A 22023-nucleotide genomic window follows, 5' to 3' on the forward strand; every position below is an offset into this window, starting at 1 on the left:
AAAGCTTGGCATAAAAACCCAATTATGACTTGGCACAAAGTGACTGGCAGTTCCTATTCTTCGCTAGACTACTGGTGTGGAGGGGAAAATGCAGCCAGGCACAGGGCACCAGAGGCAGGATAGGGATGGAGTGAGACAAAGATGTCACTTACCATTTCTTGTCCATGGTGCCAGAGAAAATATCAGGATGCAAAGGGAACTATGTAAAGGGCAGAAACAGGATTAAATATCATATACCCCAAATCCTTCACAATGCCTGCAAGAACCTGCCAAAATTTAGCCCCTCTTCTATGAGAACTTTGGTTTCCCATCTTGGGACATTAGATTGGATACAAGGGTTCATGGTGGGAGGAGGGGTTTTGATGGAAAGAATGTTTTAAAAGAGAAGTTATAATACATAGAGTACAGTAGCTGTAGAAAAGAAATGAAAGCAAAAGGAACTCGTGGAGTTCCCCATCTGAAGCTATTAAAGCAGCAGCCCTCCTGGTCCTAGCATGGCCTAATGGTGTCCATAGGTCAGGGAAAGAGTCATATATGTCAGCTCTGTTTACGGCATTCTCCATGCTGCTCAATGTCGAGCAAGGTAACCTGGCAGCCCTATTATGCAGGATGTATTTTATCCAAACAATTGCTGGCCACAGCATCTGGTAGAAACTCTTTGTCACTACTCAAAAAGCATTATTCTCTTCCTCGCTAGGAGAAACGCAGTGTCATCTGTGTGATCATATAATCGGCCCCAAGGAATAAATCCTATTTAGTAGTCATGAATATTTCCTTTTGCCCAAGGATTTGTGCAAAGGGTGTGTACATAACCCAATTATGGGTCAATAAACTGAGAAAAAAAAGTTGGGTAGCAGATGAGCAACTTTTTGTTGGCTAGAACATGTTCTCTTTTTTTGTTTTTGCCTTCCTGTCCTGTTTTCCACCTAAAATGCTGCTGTGGGAGGGCATAAGGCTTAGAATTTTGGCTACCACTGTGACCATGAGCAGAGACATTGCTGATCCATGAGTAGGAAAGAGTGAAAAGACAGAGAGAACCTGAATCACGTAACATCACCGAGCTGCTACAGCCATCGTCTACCATCACACCTCTTGTTATTGACAATAGTTAAATGTCAGTATGGTCTAAGCTCTTGTGGTTAGAACTTTTTGTCACCTGAAGCAAAAAATCAGTCCTCACAGTTACATAACGCTGCATGTTTAAGTAAAGTAGTAGAAACTATTGTTGTGAATGAGAGTATCCTGGTTAGGCAAAGAACAAGGTTGCTACAGGAAATCTCAGCAATCAGTTGAGAGAATTGGGTGTGATTTTCTTTGGGTCCAGAAACTGATGTATTCATAGAGTACCTGACCCATTAGACACGTTTATATTTTAGCCCTTGGAAGTTATCAGAGGAACAAAAGTAAAAACAATGGCAGCACTATTATTAATTGAACAATCAGTATGTGCCAGGCATTAAACTAAGTATTATGTTGATGAATCCTAACAGCAGCCACTGCCCAGGAGAACACCAGGCATGTAATAGGTCCTCAATAAACATCTTTTCATTGTGAAAATGAAAACATAAGTAAATGATATGACTTTTATTCATTTCATTTAATGAATAAAATTAAGGCTCAGACAGGTTAAGCAAATTGTCCAAGACTACACAGATAGTAAGTGGAAAGGCTGAGATTTAAGACCACGTCTTCCTAATCCCAAAATCCATGCCCTTAAAAAATCTGGTCTGCAAATGTTGCTTCCAGGTGTTGCTTCCAGGATGATTGATTTGAATATGTTAAAAGTAAATAATGCACCTCTCTTGTGGACTGAATTTCTTGGGTTTGTACTAAATGTCTAATTTATGGTGTTCTGAATACTGTTACTGGTTGCCAGGTACCTTCAAGCCATATTTCAGTGCTTCAAAAGAAGTCTTGTTCTGATCAAGAGTGTACTAGAAATGGCTAGGGTATATCTACATTGACTTTGCACTTTATATAAGGGAGACTGTGAATGCCCAAATGGCCAGCTTCGAGAACACCCACAAACTCTGCAGCTGGTCCAGAAGAAGAAGATCTGTGAGGTCTGGTAGAGGGTCCAGGTGTCTATCATTCAGAAACCAAGCTAAGTCTTAGTCTATAGATGATTGAGCAAGAAACAGAAAATTATTTTCTATAATTTAATTAATTTCTGGCTCCAAAGCCATTATTCTTCACCAATCCTCCCCGAGTCCTGTCTGGGTTCTAGGATCTTCTTCAGTGTCAAAACATCTATGTGAGAGAGGGTCCTTTGCATATTAGTCTGTCCTCCAAGTTTCTCTGAAACACCCTCTGTCTCCATTATTGGCCACATTAAGGTCAACAGGTTTTATTCTTTCTTGCCACAGTGGGAACACACACATCCTTGCCAAGACAGCCATTTTCCTGAAGTTTTGCTGCCTATCCAATAAACTGCCAAGAGACAAAGCTGATTCTCCTACACTTTCAGGATTCACAATCTGTCTTCTCTCCAGTGATCTGTCCTCATAGATCAGAACATCAGTCTAGTGTGAATGAAAGCTCTCATCTCCTCCATTTCTTGGAAACTTCTCCAAAATACTCTCTATACCTATTCACCTTCTTTCTTTCACCTTCTACACAAACCCTCTCAGTTTTCTTAAGGCATTTGACTTTGAAAGCCAAAGTTAAAGAGGGATGGTGAGGAGGGAGGTTTATGGACTAGCTGTGGTGTCCTCTCCAACAAACTCACACGTTAATCACCCCTATACTACCCACATAAGATCCAAGGATCTGCTTGACTGAGGGCAAAACAAAGAGGGAAATACAATAACAAAAGATTTACTAGTAAATATCCCTGAGTATTCTCCAGTTGTGTTGGCAGATGTAAAGAATCTATTTTTCTTTTTATGAGTAGTACATGAAAAAGTCCATGTTGGAGGTAAATAACCAAAGAAACTTTGCTGTGATTTCATATGTATGTATTCATTGAAAATGGCCTTTTTTGGGGTTTCAAACAGTGAGTGATCCCCCTGGAGAAATCTAAGGCTCTTGAGTACAGATCAATTACTCTGGCACCCTTAAGATTTGAAGGCAACTTCTGTTCTTCTTTGTTAGAAAATCTACTCTGGTTAGTCATATATTTGAAGAAATGGAACTGAACAGGGGAAAATAGTAAGGTAGAAGGGAGTAAAAAGTTGAGCGGTGATCTTGGTGGAGAGGTACAGTGCTTCTTGGAGGAAGCAGAGTCAGGGGTTTTCAACTAGAACTGTGTAAAGGCCCAAAGTGAGGTATGAGTTACAGATGGCTGAATATTGGACAGCTCCATTTTCTTGATGTGCTCTTCTATTTTCTATCTACATGGAGGTTGTTCCTAGGATGACATGATCTTCAAGAGTGAATGTGGGTAGTGCCCACTGCCACAGTGGTAGATATTGACTTGCCAAACCATTGAACATGGTTTTGTCCATAAAGATTCTTGAAATTAAAACATCACTTAGGAGTAAAGTCTACCAGCCACAGTTAGTTAGCAATAGAAAATACCTCCCCATTCCATGCTACTATTCATGGCCGAAGTGCTAGAAGATTATAAGATTTATGAGCCCAAGTCTGTCCCCTGATTTCTTGGTAATTTGGATAGGTTAACTAGGGTTACTGTCAACTCTGGCCTTAAAAGGGGTCAGTATGACCCTTTTATGTGGCATGTATCTACAGTCATCTGCTTATCAAAGTTATCTTCTTAGACTAACAAACTGACACTTCTCATGGGAAAATAATTGGCATAAGAAAACACAAGTAATCATACTATTTAGCTTATTAACGTGAAATGCATTTAATGTAATTGCTAGTAAATTTTTACCAGAAATTTGTATAATCTTTGAGATTTGTGATATATCTTTTTTTTCATATGGCATATCTTCATAAAGGTTTCATTTTAGTCAGAAAAAAACTTATTCATCACTGAATAACAACCACTATTAATTACTAGTTGATAATTAATCACTGACTGCTTTTAGTCAACTAAAAAAAATTTATTAATGGTGACAAATAGCCTACTAGTAACTCTTGGGAAGAAAAACATCAATAAATAATAATTTTTATCTATTTAATGTGATTAAATTCCTCTGAACTAATGGAGCATGTTCAAACCCAATGTAAGGGAGCTAACAACCTGAAAAAAGGTTATAGGAATTGCTAACTAGAAAAACCAGTTTAGAGAAGAATATAAATGACCGGATGGAGCTGAAAAACAAAGCACAAGAATGTCGTGAAGCATACACAAGTATCAATAGCCAAATCAATTAAGTGGAAGAAAAAATATCAGAGATTGAAGATCAACTTAATGAAATAAAATGTGAAGACAAGATTAGAGAAAAAAGAATGAAAAGGAAAGAACAAATCCTCCAAGAAATATGGGACTATGTGAAAAAACCAAACCTACATTTGATTGGTGTACCTGAAAGTGACAGGTAGAATGGAACCAAGTTGGAAAATACTCTTCAGGATATTATCCAGGAGAATTTCTCCAACCTAGAAAGACAGGCCAACATTTAAATTCAGGAAATACAGAGAACAACATAAAAATACTCATACTTCTCAAGAAGAGCAACACCAAGACACATAATTGTCAGATTCACCAAGGTTGAAATGAAGAAAAAAATGTTAAGGGCAGCCAGAGAGAAAGGTCGGGTTACCCAAAAAGGGAAGCCCAACAGACTAACAGAAGAGCTCTCTGCAGAAACCCTACAAGCCAGAAAAGAGTGGGGGGCCAATATTCAACATTCTTCAAGAAAAGAATTTTCAACCCAGAATTTCATATCCAGCCAAACTAAGCTTCATAAGCAAAAGAGAAATAAAATCCTTTACAGACAAGCAAATGCTGAGAGATTCTGTCACCAGCAGGCCTGCCTTACAAAAGCTCTTGAAAGATGCACTAAACATGGAAAGGAACAACCAGTGCCAGCCACTGCAAAAACATATCAAATTGTAAATATCATCAACACTATGAAGAAACTGCATCAACTAATGGGCAAAATAACCAGCTAGCATCATAATGACAGGATCAAATTCACACATAACAATATCAACCTTAAATGGAAATGGACTAAATGCTCCAATTAAAAGACAAAGATTGGCAAATTGGATAGAGTCAAGATCCATCAATGCGCTGTATTCAGGAGACCCATCTCACATGCTAAAACACACGTAGGCTCACAATAAAGGAGTAGAGAATATTTACCAAGCAAATGGAAAGAACAAAAAAAAAGCAGGGATTGCAATCCTAGTCTCTGATTGAAAAAAAAAAAACCAAGTTTTAAAAAACAAGTTTTAAACCAACAAAGATCAAAAAAGTCAAAGAAGGGATTTACATAATGATTAAGGGATCAATGCAACAAGAAGAGCTAACTATCCTAAATACATATGCACCCAATACAGGAGCACCCAGATTCATAAGACAAGTTCTTAGAGACCTACAGAGAGACTTAGACTCCCACACAATAATAGTGGGAGACTTTAACACTCCACTGTCAATGTTAGACAGATCAACAAGACAGAAAATTAACAAGGATATTCAGAACTTGAACTCAGCTCTGGACCAAGCAGACCTAATAGACATCTATAGAACTCTCCACCCCAAATGAACAAAATATACATTGCACTTATTTTAAAATTGTCCACTTAATTGGAAGTAAAACACTCCTCAGCAAATGCAAAAGAACAGAAATCATAACAGTCTCTCAGACCACAGTGCAATCAAATTAGAACTCAGGATTAAGAAACTCACTCAAAACCACACAACTACATGGAAACTGAACAACCTGCTCCTGAATGAGTACTGGGTAAATAACAAAATTAAGGCAGAAATCAAGAAGTTCTTTGGAACCAAAGAGAACAAAGACACAATGTACCAGATCTCTGGGACACAGCTAAAGAAATGTTTAGAGGGAAATTTATAGGACTAAATGCCCACAGGAGAAAGCAGGAAAGATCTAAAATCGACACCCTAACATCACAATTAAAAGAACTAGAGAAGCAAGAGCAAACAAATTCAAAAGCTATCAGAAGAAACTATCATCAGAGTGAACAGGCAAACTACAGAGAATATTATTGCAATCTATCCATCTGACAAAAGGCTAATATCCAGAATCTACAAGGAACTTAAATTTACAAGAAAAAAAAAAAACTCGTCAAAAAGAGGGTGAAGCATATGAACAGACACTTCTCAAAAAAGGACATTTATGTGATCCACAAACATATAAAAAATAGCTCATCACTGATCATTAGAGAAATGCAAATCAAAATCACAATGATACCATCCCATGCCAGTTAGAATGTTGATCATTAAAAAGTAAGGAAAAAACAGATGCTAGAGAGGATGTGAAGAAATAGGAATGCTGTTACACTGTTGGTGGGAGTGTTAATTAGTTCAACCACTTTGGAAGACAGTGTGGGGATTCCTCAAGGATCTAGAACCAGAAATACCATTTGACCTAGCAATCCCATTACTGGATATATACTCAAAGGATTATAAATCATTATACTATAAAGACACATGCACACGTATGTTTATTGCAGCACTATTCACAATAGCAAAGACTTGGAACCAACCCAAATGTCCATCAGTATTAGACTGGATAAAGAAAATGTGACACATACACACCATGGAATACTATGCAACCATAAATAAGAATGGGTTCATGTCCTTTTCATGGACATGGATGAAGCTGGAAACCATCATTCTCAGCAAACTAACACAGGAACAGAAAACCAAACACCACATGTTCTCACTCATCAGTGGGAGTTGAACAATGAAAACACATGAGGCACAGGGTCCCACATACTGGAAACTGTCAAGGAGTATGGGGCAAGGGGAGGAACAGCATTAGGAGAAATATCTAACGTAGATAACGGCTGGCAGGCAGGAGCATTTAAGTCTGCTGAAGCTGTGCCAGTAGCTGCCCCTTCCTCCAGGTGCTCTGTCCCAGGGAGATGGGAGTTTTATCTATAAGCCCCTGACTGGGGCTGCTGCCTTTCTTTCAGAAATGCTCTGCCCGGAGAGAAGGAAACCGGAGTGGCAGTCTGGCTACAGCTGCTTTGCAGAGCTGTGGTGGGCTCTGTCCAGGTCAAACTTCCTGGCAGCTATGTTTACACTGTGAGGGGAAAACCGCCTACTCAAGCTACAGCAATGGGGGAATGCCCCTTCCCCCACAAGAGTGTCCCAGGTGGACTTCAGACTGCCAGGCTGACAACGAAAATTTCAAGCCAGTGGATCTTGGCTTGCTGGGCTCTGTGGGGGTGGAATCTGCTGAGCTAAACCACTTGGCTCCCTAGATTCAGCTCCCTTTCCACGGGAGTGAACAGTTCTGTCTCACTGGCATTCCAGGTGCCACTGGGGTATGAAAAAATAAACTCTAGCTTGATGTCTGCCCAAATGGCTGCCCAGTTTTGTTCTTGAAACCCAGGGCCCTGGTGACAGAGGCATCTGAGGGAACCTCCTGGTCTACAGGTTGCAAAGACCGTGGGAAGAGTGTAATGTGTGGGCCAGACACCGTTCCTCATAGCACAGTCCCTAATGGCTTCCCTTGGCTAGGGGAGGGAGTTCCCCAACCCCTTGCACTTCCAGGGTGAGGAAACACCCCACCCTGCTTCTGTTTGCTCTCCATGGGCTGCACTCACTGTCTAACCAGTCCCAATGAGATGAGCCATTTACCTCAGTTGGAAATGCAGAAATCACCTGCCTTCTATGTTGATTTCACTGGGAGCTGCACTCAGGAGCTGTTCTTATTCGGCCATCTTTCCACCAGAATTTTTATTTTCCTTGAAGTGATTGTAGATAGTACTGTGTTTATTTTTGGTTTCCATGTATTCATTATAGTATATATTAATGTGATTGATTTTGTATATGTTGATCTTATTTTCTATGGCCTTGCTGAGTTTATGAGATCTAGAAGATTTGGTTTTTAGCTTTCTTGGGATTTTCTTGTAGAGTATCATGAAACATGAAAATATAGTGTTATTTCTTCTGTTCCAATATGTGTGTTTTTCATTTTTCATGCCTAATTTCAATATCTACAACTTCTAGTCCTATGTTGCCTAAGAGTAGTAGAGTGGGTGCCCTTGCCTGTTCCTGATGTTACAGGGAAAGCATTCAGCCTATTAAGTACCATGTTAAACTGGATATGGTGGCACGAGCCTGTAATCCCAGCTACTTCAGAGATTGACGTAGGAGGATTGCTTGGGCCCAGGAGTTCAAGGCTGTTGTGAGCTATGATGGTGTCACGATGCTCCAGCCTGGGTGACAGAATAATACCCATCTCTGAAAAAAGAAATATAAATGTTTGATATTAAATTTAGCTATTTTTGTAGATGTTCTTTATCAGGTTAGAGTAGTTCTTTTTATTGTGAACTTTCCAAGAGATTTTACCATGAGCAGATGCTAGATTTTGTCATTACTTTTTCCTCTGTCAATTGACATGATCATAAGATTTTTTTCTTTAGCACGTTGATATAATAGAAAGTATTGGTTGATTTATGAATATTGAATTAGCTTACATAGCTGAAATAAATCTCATTTGGTCATTGGGTATAATCATATTTATACATTGTGAAATTCAATTTTCTAATAATGTGTTGAGAATTTTTGCATCTAACACTATGAGATATATTGGAATAAGTAGTAGAGGGTTTTCATTTTCAAAAAATTGGTCTATTTCTTCTAAGTTATTGAATTTGTGATGGTAAAGTTGTTGCTAATATTCCCATATTTTCCTTATGGAAAGGAATCTGTAATGATGTATTTAGTCTCATTCCTAATATTGATGATTTGTATTGTATCTCTTTTCCTTTCAGCCTTGCTAGTAGTTCATCGATTTTAGTGGTTTTAGTGACTAACCAGCTTTTTATTTTGTTGATTTTCTTTGTTGTTTTCCTGTTTCAAAATTCATTGATTTCTATTATTATCTTTATTAATTTTCAACTTCTTTGGTTTCATTGGCTCTTGTTTTTATCATCTCTAGATAGAAACTTAGTAAGTTTTTTCTTATTTTCTAATGTATTTTTATACAGTTTTAATATTTCAAAAATATATTTTTCTCCTTATGCTTTATATGGTTAATTATGCATTACCTTTTCTAGTTACACATTCTTTATTCACCTATGTCCAATCTAGAGCGTCTCTTTCACTTATTTATATTATTTAAAATGCTATATTTTTCATCTTTAGGAACAAATCGATTCATTTCAAATGCATATAAACTTATTTAATTTCTACTTGTCGGTTTCATATTTTCTGCACATAATCTGCTCCCTCTTTAAGAGGGAATTTGTGGCAGGATGTGCAGTGAGCTGACCCTCTCTACCTGCAGGTATCTTTAGGATTTGGGGTTCTTCCTGGAAAGCTAGTAATCGATGGATAGGCAACATGGGGCATCTATTATGTAACCATTTCTGATCATAGCAGGAGTCCTGTACAGGCAATTTTGTGCTAGAGTTCCCTATTAGGTTTGCTGAGACGTAATATCAGCTATACTTCAGTTTAAGACACTTTTTATCCAGTCCTTCTTCCTGCCCCCTCCTCTTTCATAGACCTGTATCTGAAGGTTTGTCCTGCTTACTATTGCTTATCTCTCCTTTATGTTATACAAGAGTTACCCCTCAATAAGTCACTTTCACTCCTAATCCAACTCTTCCCAGAGTACCCAACTCAGACACTAACCTCAATTATTTTAAAATCTTTTTTTGTAAAGCATATTATTTTATATATGCATATGTAAACAAATTAACAATTAAATTTTGTCACAATGTTAAATGGTCACTTATTGTAAGACATGTCCTGATTTCAAAGATGTTAAAACCATAGCAGGGCAGAGGAGATCCTAAGTTACAACCTAGGATCAATGAAATGCAGTACTTAAAAAGTATATATTTTTCAGATAGTTTTTCAATTAAAATATTAAATATTAAGCATAATAAATTGACACGTATTCATAATCATCAGCACATTCTTAATGCTACTTATCATTTCTGTTTCACTTCTCATTTAGAAGGAAGAACAGATTGGCACTTCTTGAAGACATCTTGCACAAACTTTAGAACTTATGATTCCCAATTAGGAAATCATCTCATTTTCATTTCTAGAATCACAGGTCAGGAGGCGAGACAAATGAGGCCTATGTTGATGACTGAGTGCAGAGCCAGAAGGCAGAGTCAAAGCTTGAAGCCAGGCCTCTTGGGCCTTGCTCTGTGTTCTCTTCATAGACACAAGAAATCAAATGTGTCATTAGCCTTCTTTGATCCAAGCCTACAGATAAGGCAGAGCAATTAATTAAAATACCTGTCCATTTCCAGAGATGCTCCTTTATGAAACTACTGTCCTCAACTTTCCTGGCAGAATATTGATACCTGGCAATTTATTCAGCAAATCAATTCAACTTTACATGGTCTCATTTTATGAGAACAATATCCAGCTTCTCAAAAACAAATGCCTTCTTTGCATGCTCTTAGAGATGAAGAACATAAAATATTTCCTAATCAGCCACATGCCAAACACTAGCCTCATAACAAGATCCTATTGTCTATGTACAACACCATTTGGTTATTTATGGAAGACTCTGGGAATTACAAAACAGAACATTTAAAAAAATTTTTTAGCTTTTGCTGTCATTGGATCTAGAAATTTTGATCCCCAAAGCATTGTGAAAATCTGCTAACGCTCTCCTCTGAATGGCCTCATTAGAAGTGGTGATTATTCAAGGATGTCAATGAGTCATCCATCTTCTGTAAGCATTAGTTCCTCTTATCCTGGTTTCTGACAAGTGCCTCACAGAGTAGTTGCCAGTATTAACTGAAGAGGACTCAAACACCAACACATTTGAGAGGGATTGGTTAGAGACTTCAGCTGTGGACTCTAACAAAATATCTCTAGATGTACCTATTATAGAATGTTTCATTTTATCATTTATTTCAATCACTTCAAAATGGATTTCATTCCATTTTTCTTCCTCTTCATTTCTCTTCCTCATAATCATTTAGCCCAGAGCTGGAAAACAAAGGTATCTGGTCCTCACTCTTTCTGTTTACTTTTCTATGGTGATTAAGAGGTGAGGTGGCTAATTCATGCATCCCAGGAAATAAAACACCAGTGGCTACCAATATTGCCAGAGAGATGTATACAGAACTACAGGCAAATCAGGGTATTTTCTTTGAAAAATTCCAATTTCTATAGCAATAGACATTTCTTTTATGACAAAATGATTACAAAAAATTGATTACACTGATTACAAAAAATGCTGCAAATTTTCCATGGATGGTCACGTATTGTGCAATCCAAGAAGCACCACTAGAAAACATAGTTGCTATCAGGGCCCCATATGCTGAAGTTGCTGTACAAAGACAAACTGGGCTCTTGTCAAAAAGCACCAGATATAAAGATGAAGCCAGGCTTCCAGTCTTGCTTGACACAATCATGGTTCCAGGCTGTAAAAATGCAGCAAAAAACATTACCAGGCCCCTGAAGGACATAAAGGTCTCCCAGAAGATGGCGTTCAACCCAGTAGACTCACTGTATTTCATGTCGGCATGAATGGTCGCACATGAGAAAACATAAGCGCTATATGTTACCTCAGCTCCAACATAAAAAATGAAGAATAGAAAAAGGAGTCAAAGAAGGACATTGTGATATTTAGCCCTTTGAGACATCTGAGCAGATGTTTTTGCTTTTCCTCACCTTAAGCTTCTCTTTAAAAACAGAGCAAAACATAGATAGGACCTACAAAAATCTAAGTACCATTCAGAGCATTAGAACACAATAATCTCATATCATCTGTTCCTCCAAACAGAGGTTCTGAGTCAGCGTCAGTGCAGGATGGTGAAAGTCAGACTGCATGGTTTTCACGGACACTCTCTTACTCAATGCCAGTTTAGCTTGCAGTGCAGCCAAAAAGGCACCCACAGCAAAACAGAAGTGTAATGCCTACATATGTGGAGATCCTTTGTTCTTTAAAGAGCCAAGATAGAGACATCACCACCTGTATCTAGGTGCCAATTGAAGCACCAAAGATAGACATCATGGCAATCCATGACAATCAGTTATCTTGAAAAAATAAACAAGATAAAGACCAACTGTGGTAGCCAACACCGACACTCTCAAAAGTTAAAAAAAAAAATCATGATATCAAAAAGAACTCCATCAGTCACAGAGCCACTCAAATATTCAAAGGTAGGGCCCACAAAAATTAAAGGAAGATGACTAATATTTTGGTTCAAATTTGTGGCAAAATATTGAACTGTGGGTCCCTTATAGCAATACTCATTCCCAGCCCCAGGAAGGCAGCAAACAGGATCATGGTGTCAAACCCGCACAACGTGATGTGGGCCTGGTTGTGCCATCAGGAGAACACCACCACCACTGCCACTATCGCCACTGCCTCTAGGTCCTGCAGCTGGGGGTCTAGCCCTGCAGATATCCAGTTCCAACACCTTAAAATATTTTATTAATTTTCAGCTTGTCCCATGACTTGTTTTTTCTAAGCAACTATTATTTTAATGACTGGGTTTGTTGGCTTGCATATCATTTTCTCATTTACTGTGATAGTTTAGTCTTAAAGCTTTTCTTCATTATAATTTTTTTCTCTTTCTGAAGAATAGCAGGTTTTTATGGTTTCTGCATACTTCCCAAGGGCCCCCATCAGAAATATGTCTTATGTTAATGGTTATGACTACTATTTCAGAGGGAATACTGAATTTTCCAAATCATACTGCAGTTGGTTTAATCTAGCTTCTTGTTGAGAGGCTCTCTCTGTCTCCTCCTGGCAATCCAGGCAGCAACTAAGCAACCGTACTAACTGAAACCATATAAATGCTCAAGCTTATTCTTTAAGTCTTTTCTCATAGGAGTGACAGCTCTGATTCGGTCAAAGGCATCAGGCAGTGAATATAGCTCAGGTTCAATATCTTCTCTAGGGTATTTAGATGTCCTTCATTTCCCAGTGCTGAACTTACCACCTCTGGCTGTCGCCACCTTTTCTGAGTTTCTATTCTATCTATTAAAATGTCCATCTTTGTTTGGATATTTTTATTGTACATACTACTATATACATACAAACACATACGCATGCATATCAGTTCTATGTTTGGAAAGGTGTGTGTATGTTTACTTTCAGAGTGAACTCATTGTATTATCTCAAATGATCATTTTCACCTGAGGACTTTGAATCAAAAAATTTTATACTTTAAGACCTAAGTTATTAGCCAAGTTTAATAAAAATATAAAGCCATGTTTGAGCAGGTAAAAACTCAAAAAAATGATCTCCAGATATATTTTGAAGAAAGAAAACACAAGACACACAAAAAGTAATCTAAGAGGAAAGCACTAAAGAACAAGAGTGGTAATGCAAAGAAAATAATCCCAGCATGAAATAACGGTGCTGTGAAACAACCTTTGAAAGCTAAGTCAGAAGACTCTATGAAGAATTTATTCGAGAAGAAATAAACTCTATTAATAAATGGAATGATTATGAATCCAGAGCACTTAAAGTATAATCAGTACTTCCAAAACGGTAAAGACCTCAGAAATCCCACTCCAGTGATAGCTATGAGAGCAATGAAAACTTGCCAAAATCAACCTTTTGTAAACTGTAAATTAGTCAACAGTTTGTAACAATCTTAGGAGTGCTTTTCAAGAAAAACAACTGCATCTCAGCATAAACTATAAGTTTGTGGCATTTTAACTTGCTGTATTACCATTTTCTACTCACCAGCTCCACAGTAGCCTTGAAAATGAACCATCTAGCAGCCACTGCAGAGAACAGAATGAATTTAGAGCTCCCCTAAAACCCCATATGCAGAAAATTGTCCTTATTTGACCTGTCTGGTAGCCACTTGGAAAGTCTCATTTTCTGGAATGTCTGTATTTTTCCTGACTCGGGGTGCATTTAATAAAAAAGCTTATGGCCAGGGAATTTAGTCAAAATGATCAGTGGCGATTGTTTAATATTTCTTCTTCTTAGGGCAGTAATACCAGTAGAGGCAAACAGCAGTCTGACCAAAAACCTTAAAAAGAGAATCTGGAGAATAAGAAGCCCATAGGGAGTTTCGATAAGCTCTAACATCCTGAGAACCTAGAAGGCCATGCTCATGTGCAGGGCTGTTCACATGTGCAGGGCTTTTAAAGCCCTAATCTTTTACCTCTGGTGATTGTATTTGTTCAAGCAAAAAATGAAAGCTAAGGCAGAGGATATTAATATAGGACAAATAAGATTTTGTTTTTTAAATAGATATCCTGGATTTGAAGGAAAATGAAGAAGTCACTAGAGTTTCCCATTTGTAGATTTGAGATGGCAGAAGAAAATAAAAATCACCAAACTTGAAGATGGGTCAAATGATATTACCAAGTCTGAAAAATGGGGGAGAAAAATAGAAAACTAAGAACTGTGGGACACCATTAAGCATACCAGTATAAGCAAAACGTGAGTTCCAAAAGAAAGGAGAGAAAAAATATGTATGTGTATATACATATTTTTTAAGCTAATATAGATAATATAGCCCCTGTTTTTAAGCTAATATAGATAATATATTTTTTATATATTTAAGCTAATGTATCTGTAATATATATATTATATACAGGAGTTTCTGATCTCTTTCTGAGTCATGATTTTTTGTGTCTGACTTTCAACAGTTTGACTACGGTGCATTTTGATGCAGTCTGTTTTAGTTTATTCAAGGTGAAGTTTGTTGAGATTCTCAGATTTGTTTATTGATGGTTCTTATAAAAGTTTTAAAAGGATGTTTTAAGCTAATATATATATAATGTATTAATATATATATTTAAGCTAATATATAATATAATATGATATATTAAGCTAATATATAGTATAATATATAAACTAATATAATATATATTAGCTTAAATATGTATATTATAGGTATATTAGCTTAAGTATCAATTAATATGTATTAGCTTAAATCATATATATAATATATATACTAATATATTAGCTTAAAACATCTCTATATATAATATATTATAAGCTTGCAAGTTTATATTATATATATTAGCTTAAATATATATAATACATTATATATATATAAGCTTAAAACATCCTTTTAAAACTTTTATGATATGATAAGAACCATCAATAAACAAATCTGAGAATCTCAACAAACTTCACCTTGAATAAACTAAAAAAGACTGCATCAAAATGCACCGTAGTCAAACTGTTGAAAGTCAGAGACAAAGAATCGTGAATCAACAAGAGATCAGCAACTCATTGCATGCAAGTGATCCCTGATAAGATTAGCAGCTGACTTACCAGGACCCATGGAGGTCAGAAAGCAATGGGACATAAAAGAGAAATTAAAACATCCCCAGGTTGGAAATAATGATAATAATAAAAAGAAAAGGAATAGACTTTGCTAATAGACTTGCCCTACAAAAAGCATTTTAAGCCATCCTTTAGGCTGACATGAAAGGTCAATAGGTAGAACTCATATTTACATGAAGAAATAAAGAGCAGCAGTAAAGCAACTATATAAGTAAACATAAGATACATAAATGCACTTTTGTTTGTAACTCTTTTCTTCTTCTGTTTGGTTAAGAATAGGCTATATAAAGAAATAATTATAAAATGATGTTTCATACCTATATAAAAATATAACAGCAGAAAGAAAAAAGGGGGAAATGAAACTATATTGGAGCAAGTTTTGGTATAATATTGGCATTAATTTTCTATTAATTCAAAATAACTTATTTTAAATTAATATGTTAATTGTAATCTTCAAGGTAACCACCAAGAAAGTATCTAAAAAAATAGTAAAAAATAAGGGAACTAAAATGATACAATAGAAAATGCTTATTTGATAAAAAAGAAATTAATCAAAGAATAGAGAAACAAAATAGATCAAAAACAAAACGTACAGAGAAAACACAAAATGAAATGGCAGATTAAATATGACTATCAGTAATTAAATTAAGTGTAAGTAGATTATACATTCAAATAAAAAGGCAGGTTGGCAAAATGGATTTTAAAAGGTGATCCAACTATATATAAAAAGAAAAAAAAAACTTCATTTTAGATTTAAAAATACAAATAGCGTGAACACAAAAAATGGAAAGAGATTCACTATGAAACTCCTAGAGAGCCACAATGGCTCTAAAAAATATCATACAAAATACACTTAAGCCAAAAAATATTACTAAAGCCGAAGAAGGATATAGTGATAAGAGGGTCAATATTTCAGGAAAACAAAATAATTATAAACATGTATGTATGTCACAAATATCCCCAAAATATAGAAAGCAAATACTAACATAACTGAAAGGAGACATATAAAATTCAGTGATAGGAAGATTTTCATGCCCTGCTTTCAATAATGTATAGAATCACTAGGCAGAAGATTACAAGGAAATAGAAGAGTTGAAGAAAAACATAAATTAACTAGTAACAGATATTGATAGAAAAACTTTACCTGAAAAAAGCAGAATGCACACTCTTCTGAAATACACATGAAACATTCTCTATGATAGCTTGTTTACTAGGCCATAAAGCAAGTTTCAATACATTTTAGAGAATTGAAATTATACAAAGTATCTTCTTCAACCACCATGAATGAAATTAAAAATTAACAATAGCAGAAAACTGGAGAAATTCACAAATACTGTGAAAATTTAAAACACACTTCTAAGTAATTAATGGGTCAAAGACTAAATCGCACAAGAAGCAAAATAATTTGAGATAAATGAAAATATAAACACAACACACAAAAACTAGTGGATTGCAGCTAAATCAGTGTGTAGAGGGGTCTTGTGGCTGTAAACACCTATATTACAAAACCAGAAAAATCTCAAAATAATAGATATAGAACCTAAACTTCCAACTTAAGAAACTAGAAAAAGAATAAAAAATTAAAAACAAAGAAAATAAATATAAAAAATAATAAAAGTTGGTGTGAAAATAATGAAATAGAGAATAGAAAAGCGGTAAAGAAAACCAGTGAAATCAATGATTAGGCTTTAAAAAGACCAACAAATTTGGCAGGCTTTATTCAGACTAATCAAGAAAAAAATGGGAGAAGACCCACATGGGTAAAATTAGGATATAAATAATGGACATCATTACTGATCTTACAGAAATAAAAGGGATTATAAGGGAATGCTATGAACAACTACATGGCAACAAATTAGGTAACCTAGATGAAATAGACAAATTTCTAGAAAGATAAGAAGTACCAAAACTCACTCAAGAAGAAACAGAAGATTTGAATAGACCTATTAGAAGTAAAGATATTGATTAATAATCAAAAAACTTCCCATAAAGAAAAGATGATGGCTTAACTGGTAAATTCCACCAAATATTTAAAGAAGGAATAGCATCAATTTGTCACAAACTCTTCCCAAAAAACATAGAAAAAAAAAGGAATGCTTTCCAACTCATCCTGTAAGGCCAGTATTACCCTGACCTCAAGCCAGAGATATTAAACCAGGTGAGACATAAGAACAAAAATTACTACAGACTAATACATCTTATAAATATAGATGCAAACATCTTTAACATAAATTAGCCAAATCAATCCCACAGCAAATAAAAAGTATTAGATAGTATGATTAAGTGAGATTTATCCCAAAATTGTGAAGTTGATTTAACATCTGAACATCAATGAATATAATACACCATATTAATAGAAATAAAGACAAAAAACATACATTGAAGTAACTAGATACAGAAAAGTATTTGACAAAGTCAACATTTCTTCATTGTAAAAGTTTTTGATAACAAGTAAAAGAAAATCTCCCAAACTGAAAAACAGACATTCAGAAAAAACCTATAGCTAACATCCTTTTATAAAAATATAATTTGTATAACAATAGTAGAAAGAAAAAGGGGCGAAACGAAGCTATGTTGGAACAAGTTTTGGTATAGTATTGCCATTAATTTTCTATTAATCCAATAACTTGTAATGGTGAAAGACGATGTCTTTCCCCTAAGTTCAGGAACAAGACAATAATCTCTGCTCTCACCACTTCTACAGTATTATACTGGAGATTCTAAACTACTAAAATAATGGGGCAAGAAGATAAAATTAAAAACATCCAGATTAGAAAACAAAAAGTAGAGCTATCTGTATTTACAAACGACAGTCTTATATATAGAAAAATTCTAAGGAATCTACACAGATCTATGAGAACTAACAAGTAAGTTCAACAAGTTTTCAAGATACAGGATCCATATACAAAAGTCAGTTCTGTATCCATGTGCTAGCAATGAACAATCTGAAAATGAGATTATGAAAGCAATTTCATTTTTTTTGCTGAACTGAATTGACTATAAATCCAATACAATTTCCCGTTTTTTATTATGATGCATAATATTTTTTTATTGCACAAGCATTTGACAGAAACTTTACTTTTGAAATTATTTGGCTTAAATAACACATTTAATTTCCCTTGGACTTTAATTTTTAGCCATTGTTCTATAGAGTAAGGAATTCTTACAAAAATAAAATTTACAATCCAATCTACAAAATTTCAAAGGTAATGAAGTATCTTTGAGTACTAAAATTAAATCATTTTCCATAGTGCTCATAGACATATTATTAAATGTTTCTTTAATTACATTGTGATTTGACTTTTTACCTTTCACAGATACTAGTTTTTTGCAGGTTTCAAATTTTGGGTACATCCCCAGGAGGATTATATACCAAGGTACCTTTGTAGACTTACAGCTAAATCCACAAAACAGTTGGAAATGACATTTTTTCTCTCATGTCACTATTAACACAATATTTTCATTATAAAATTATCTGTTTGTAGACATGACCTATTTATCTGAATAACATTATTATCTTGCTCAAATATCTTTAAAATTAAAAGAAGCATAGAACCAATAGATTAGAAAAAAGTGATAATTTCACATAAAATAGAAACTTCTATCTAGGGTATATATAAATTTAGAAGAGACATTAATGGGTAAACTACAAAAACATAAAAATGCCAAGCTATCATAAGCCAAATATGTTTTCTAACATTGATGAACTGAAATTTCATGGGAGAAGAAATTCAGATCTTGTTTTTTAACCTTTATGTTGCTACTCAGAAAAGAATGCATACAGGAAAATACTAAATTTTTAAACATATTTTTCTAACATTTGTTGGATTACCCAACTTTTCCTGGTCAAATCAGCATGCTTACAAAATGCTCTGTTATAAAATTGCTTTCGAAAATAATTTCAGAAAATTAGATGAATCTCATAAGTCCTAATTTGGAGTCTTGCTCTGTTGCCAGGCTGGAGTGCAGTGGCTCTATCTCAGCTCACTTCAACCTCTGCCTCCTGGGTTCAAGCGATTCTCCTGCCTTAGCCTCCCGAGTAGCTGAGACTACAGGCATGGTGCCACCATGCCCAGCTAATATTTGTATTTTTAGTAGAGATTGGGTTTCACCATGTTGGCCAGGATGGTCCCGATCTTCTGGCCTCGTGATCCACCCGCCTTAGCTTCCCAAAGTGCTGGGATTACAGACGTGAGCCACGTCATCCGGCCGAGCACTACTATTTTTAACAAGAAAATTACAAAGAACTATGAGTAAGTTCTAGTATTCGATAGTATGTAGGAAAATTATAATTAACAATAATTTGTGGTATACTTCAAAATAGCTAGAAGAGAAGATTGCAATAGTTCTCAACACAAAGAATAGGAAAATGTTTGAGTTGAGGGATATCCCAGTTACCCTGGCTTGATCATTATATGTTATATACATGTATCAAAGTATCCCATGTATTTCCACAATATATACACTGTAATATATCAACTAAAAATACAAAAAATAAATACATCATTGATTCTTTTTTTAAGCATTACTTCTCATCCTTTCAGTCCAGAGGAACTCAGACAGATTGAGACACACTGAGAGTGAACCATTGGTGTTTGATTTCCTTAAGAAGCACACTCTGTGGTGGAGATAAAGATGCTGGTGGTTTATTTGGCGTGCTCTTGGGATGAACACTTTTAAATGCAACTATAGCCACCAGCCCTGCAACTTGAAATAAATGACCCCACTGTGGTAATTTACAGTTAATAACAATTTCTTCTCAAAATAATATTTCCACTAAAAGATAAATGCTTTTAAATCATCATCTCTTCTTTCATTCCCACAGAGTTTGTTCCAGTTCTCTACCATGGCTAAAGAAAAACTAGGATTTAAACTTGTGGTAATAAGTATTACATGTTTTCATCAAAACACAGTTCTCCTCCCTTTGCAGGCAATTTTCAACCACTTGCAGTTAAAGAAAGTCACAAGACTAGGTCTGGGCAATGGGATGTGTATGGAAGTGATGTGAGTTCCTGGCCAAAGCGTTGAAGAGCAGAGGCAAGACCATCCAGGTGACTCTTGTGATGCATCTGCTACGGAGGCAATGTGGTCCATGACACTTGCGGCAGGGTAGAGGCTTGGGCAGAGAGTGAGAGGAACAGTAAGCATGAGTACATAATTGCTCTGAAAAGTCACAGACTGGTACCAGACTTTGTACGAATAAGAAATAAACTGATATGTTAAGCAATTTTGATTTGGGGGTTTGTCTAAAACTGCACTACAATTGTATCTCTTCTGATATAACAGGCAGTTGTGCAAAACAATCTGCACATTAGACTTTTAAATAAATAAATTCTACTCAGGAATGGGTGAAGTCCATTAAGGTCATTTCCAGGTATGTGTGAAATTTATTTGACTGGGCTACACCAACATTAAAATACTAATGCACTGAATCTATATAAATCCTAAAACATAAGTTTTTAATATTATACTCTAAGTTCTGGGGTACATATGCAGATCTTGCAGGATTGTTACATAGGTATACATATGGCATGGTGGTTTGCGGCCTCCATTCCCCGTCACCTACATTAGGTACTTCTCCTAATGTTATTCCTCCCCTATCTCCCCACCCCCTGCTATCCCTCTCCTAAAACATAACTTTAATTCAAAAACAAGATTTTAGAAAGTTTCAAAGATACCTGTATATTCTTTATGATGTCTCAATCAAATCATTTATTGCTATTTTTATATCAACATTTAACAGTAGAGCAAATGATCAGGATTTAAATTTTCTAACATATTTTTGGTAAGAAAGAAACCTTTTTTTTATGAAAAAGAGAATGCAAAACGGAGAATGATATTTGTCATACTGAATAGCATTACAGGTGACTTGCCCAGGAGAGGTCCAAGTTTGGACAAAGAGCTTATCTATTTATGGTCAATGGCAGGGTGAGAGCAGAACACATGCGTACAACTTTCTTCACAGGGTTTCCAAATGCCTGCCACTTCATCACAGAGTGTGTGGAACATGCTCTGTCTCTTTCCGAGAATGCCCAAGGGGTTAGGCTAATAGGAAGGTGAAAGGCAAAGGCCAAGGGTGTGGGAAGTGATTTCTGGCCATTAGCTATTTTACTATCAATTCTGATTTCCTTAAGGGGTTTAAAACTGTCACTATGTTCAAAGGTTTACACACTTACGACAGCCTCAGACAGCAAAAAAGATAGTCAATTTTCCACTATAATATTATAATAGCACTTGTGCTGCTTAGTGCTCTCTACTCTCATGAATTTCTGGGACCGTGGTGTGTGATTCCCAGTGTGGCAACTTTACATTGGCTGTTCCCACATTTACCAGCATTGATATTTGATTTTCAATGTTTACAAATGGTCTTTTCCTCAACCCTTCACAGTGATAGCCTTTTTTTGGTTGTTTCTTTGTGTTTTAAATAAAAGCAAATAGAATATAGTTGCATTTCTGAAATGTCTTAATATTGCTTTAAAAAATTGGTGAATGATGAAGTTTGAATATGAAAATAATAAACCAGTAAATACCATGAAGTCTTATATACTCCATAATTTTAATTCTGAGAGTTATCCATTTTGAATTTTCACTAAAATATTTAATATAAGAATGCCTTTGTGAATTGACTGCGTAAAATATTTGCATTTGCTTTCACAGAATTTTATCATTTCAAATACAAGTTGCTGTATATTTAGAGCTGAATGGCTGCTTTTACTTAAAAACCTAC

Source organism: Aotus nancymaae, unplaced genomic scaffold (assembly GCF_030222135.1).
Source record: "Aotus nancymaae isolate 86718 unplaced genomic scaffold, 86718_ANA_hifiasm-v0.15.2.pri h1tg000014l, whole genome shotgun sequence".
Taxonomy (NCBI): Eukaryota; Metazoa; Chordata; class Mammalia; order Primates; family Aotidae; genus Aotus; species Aotus nancymaae.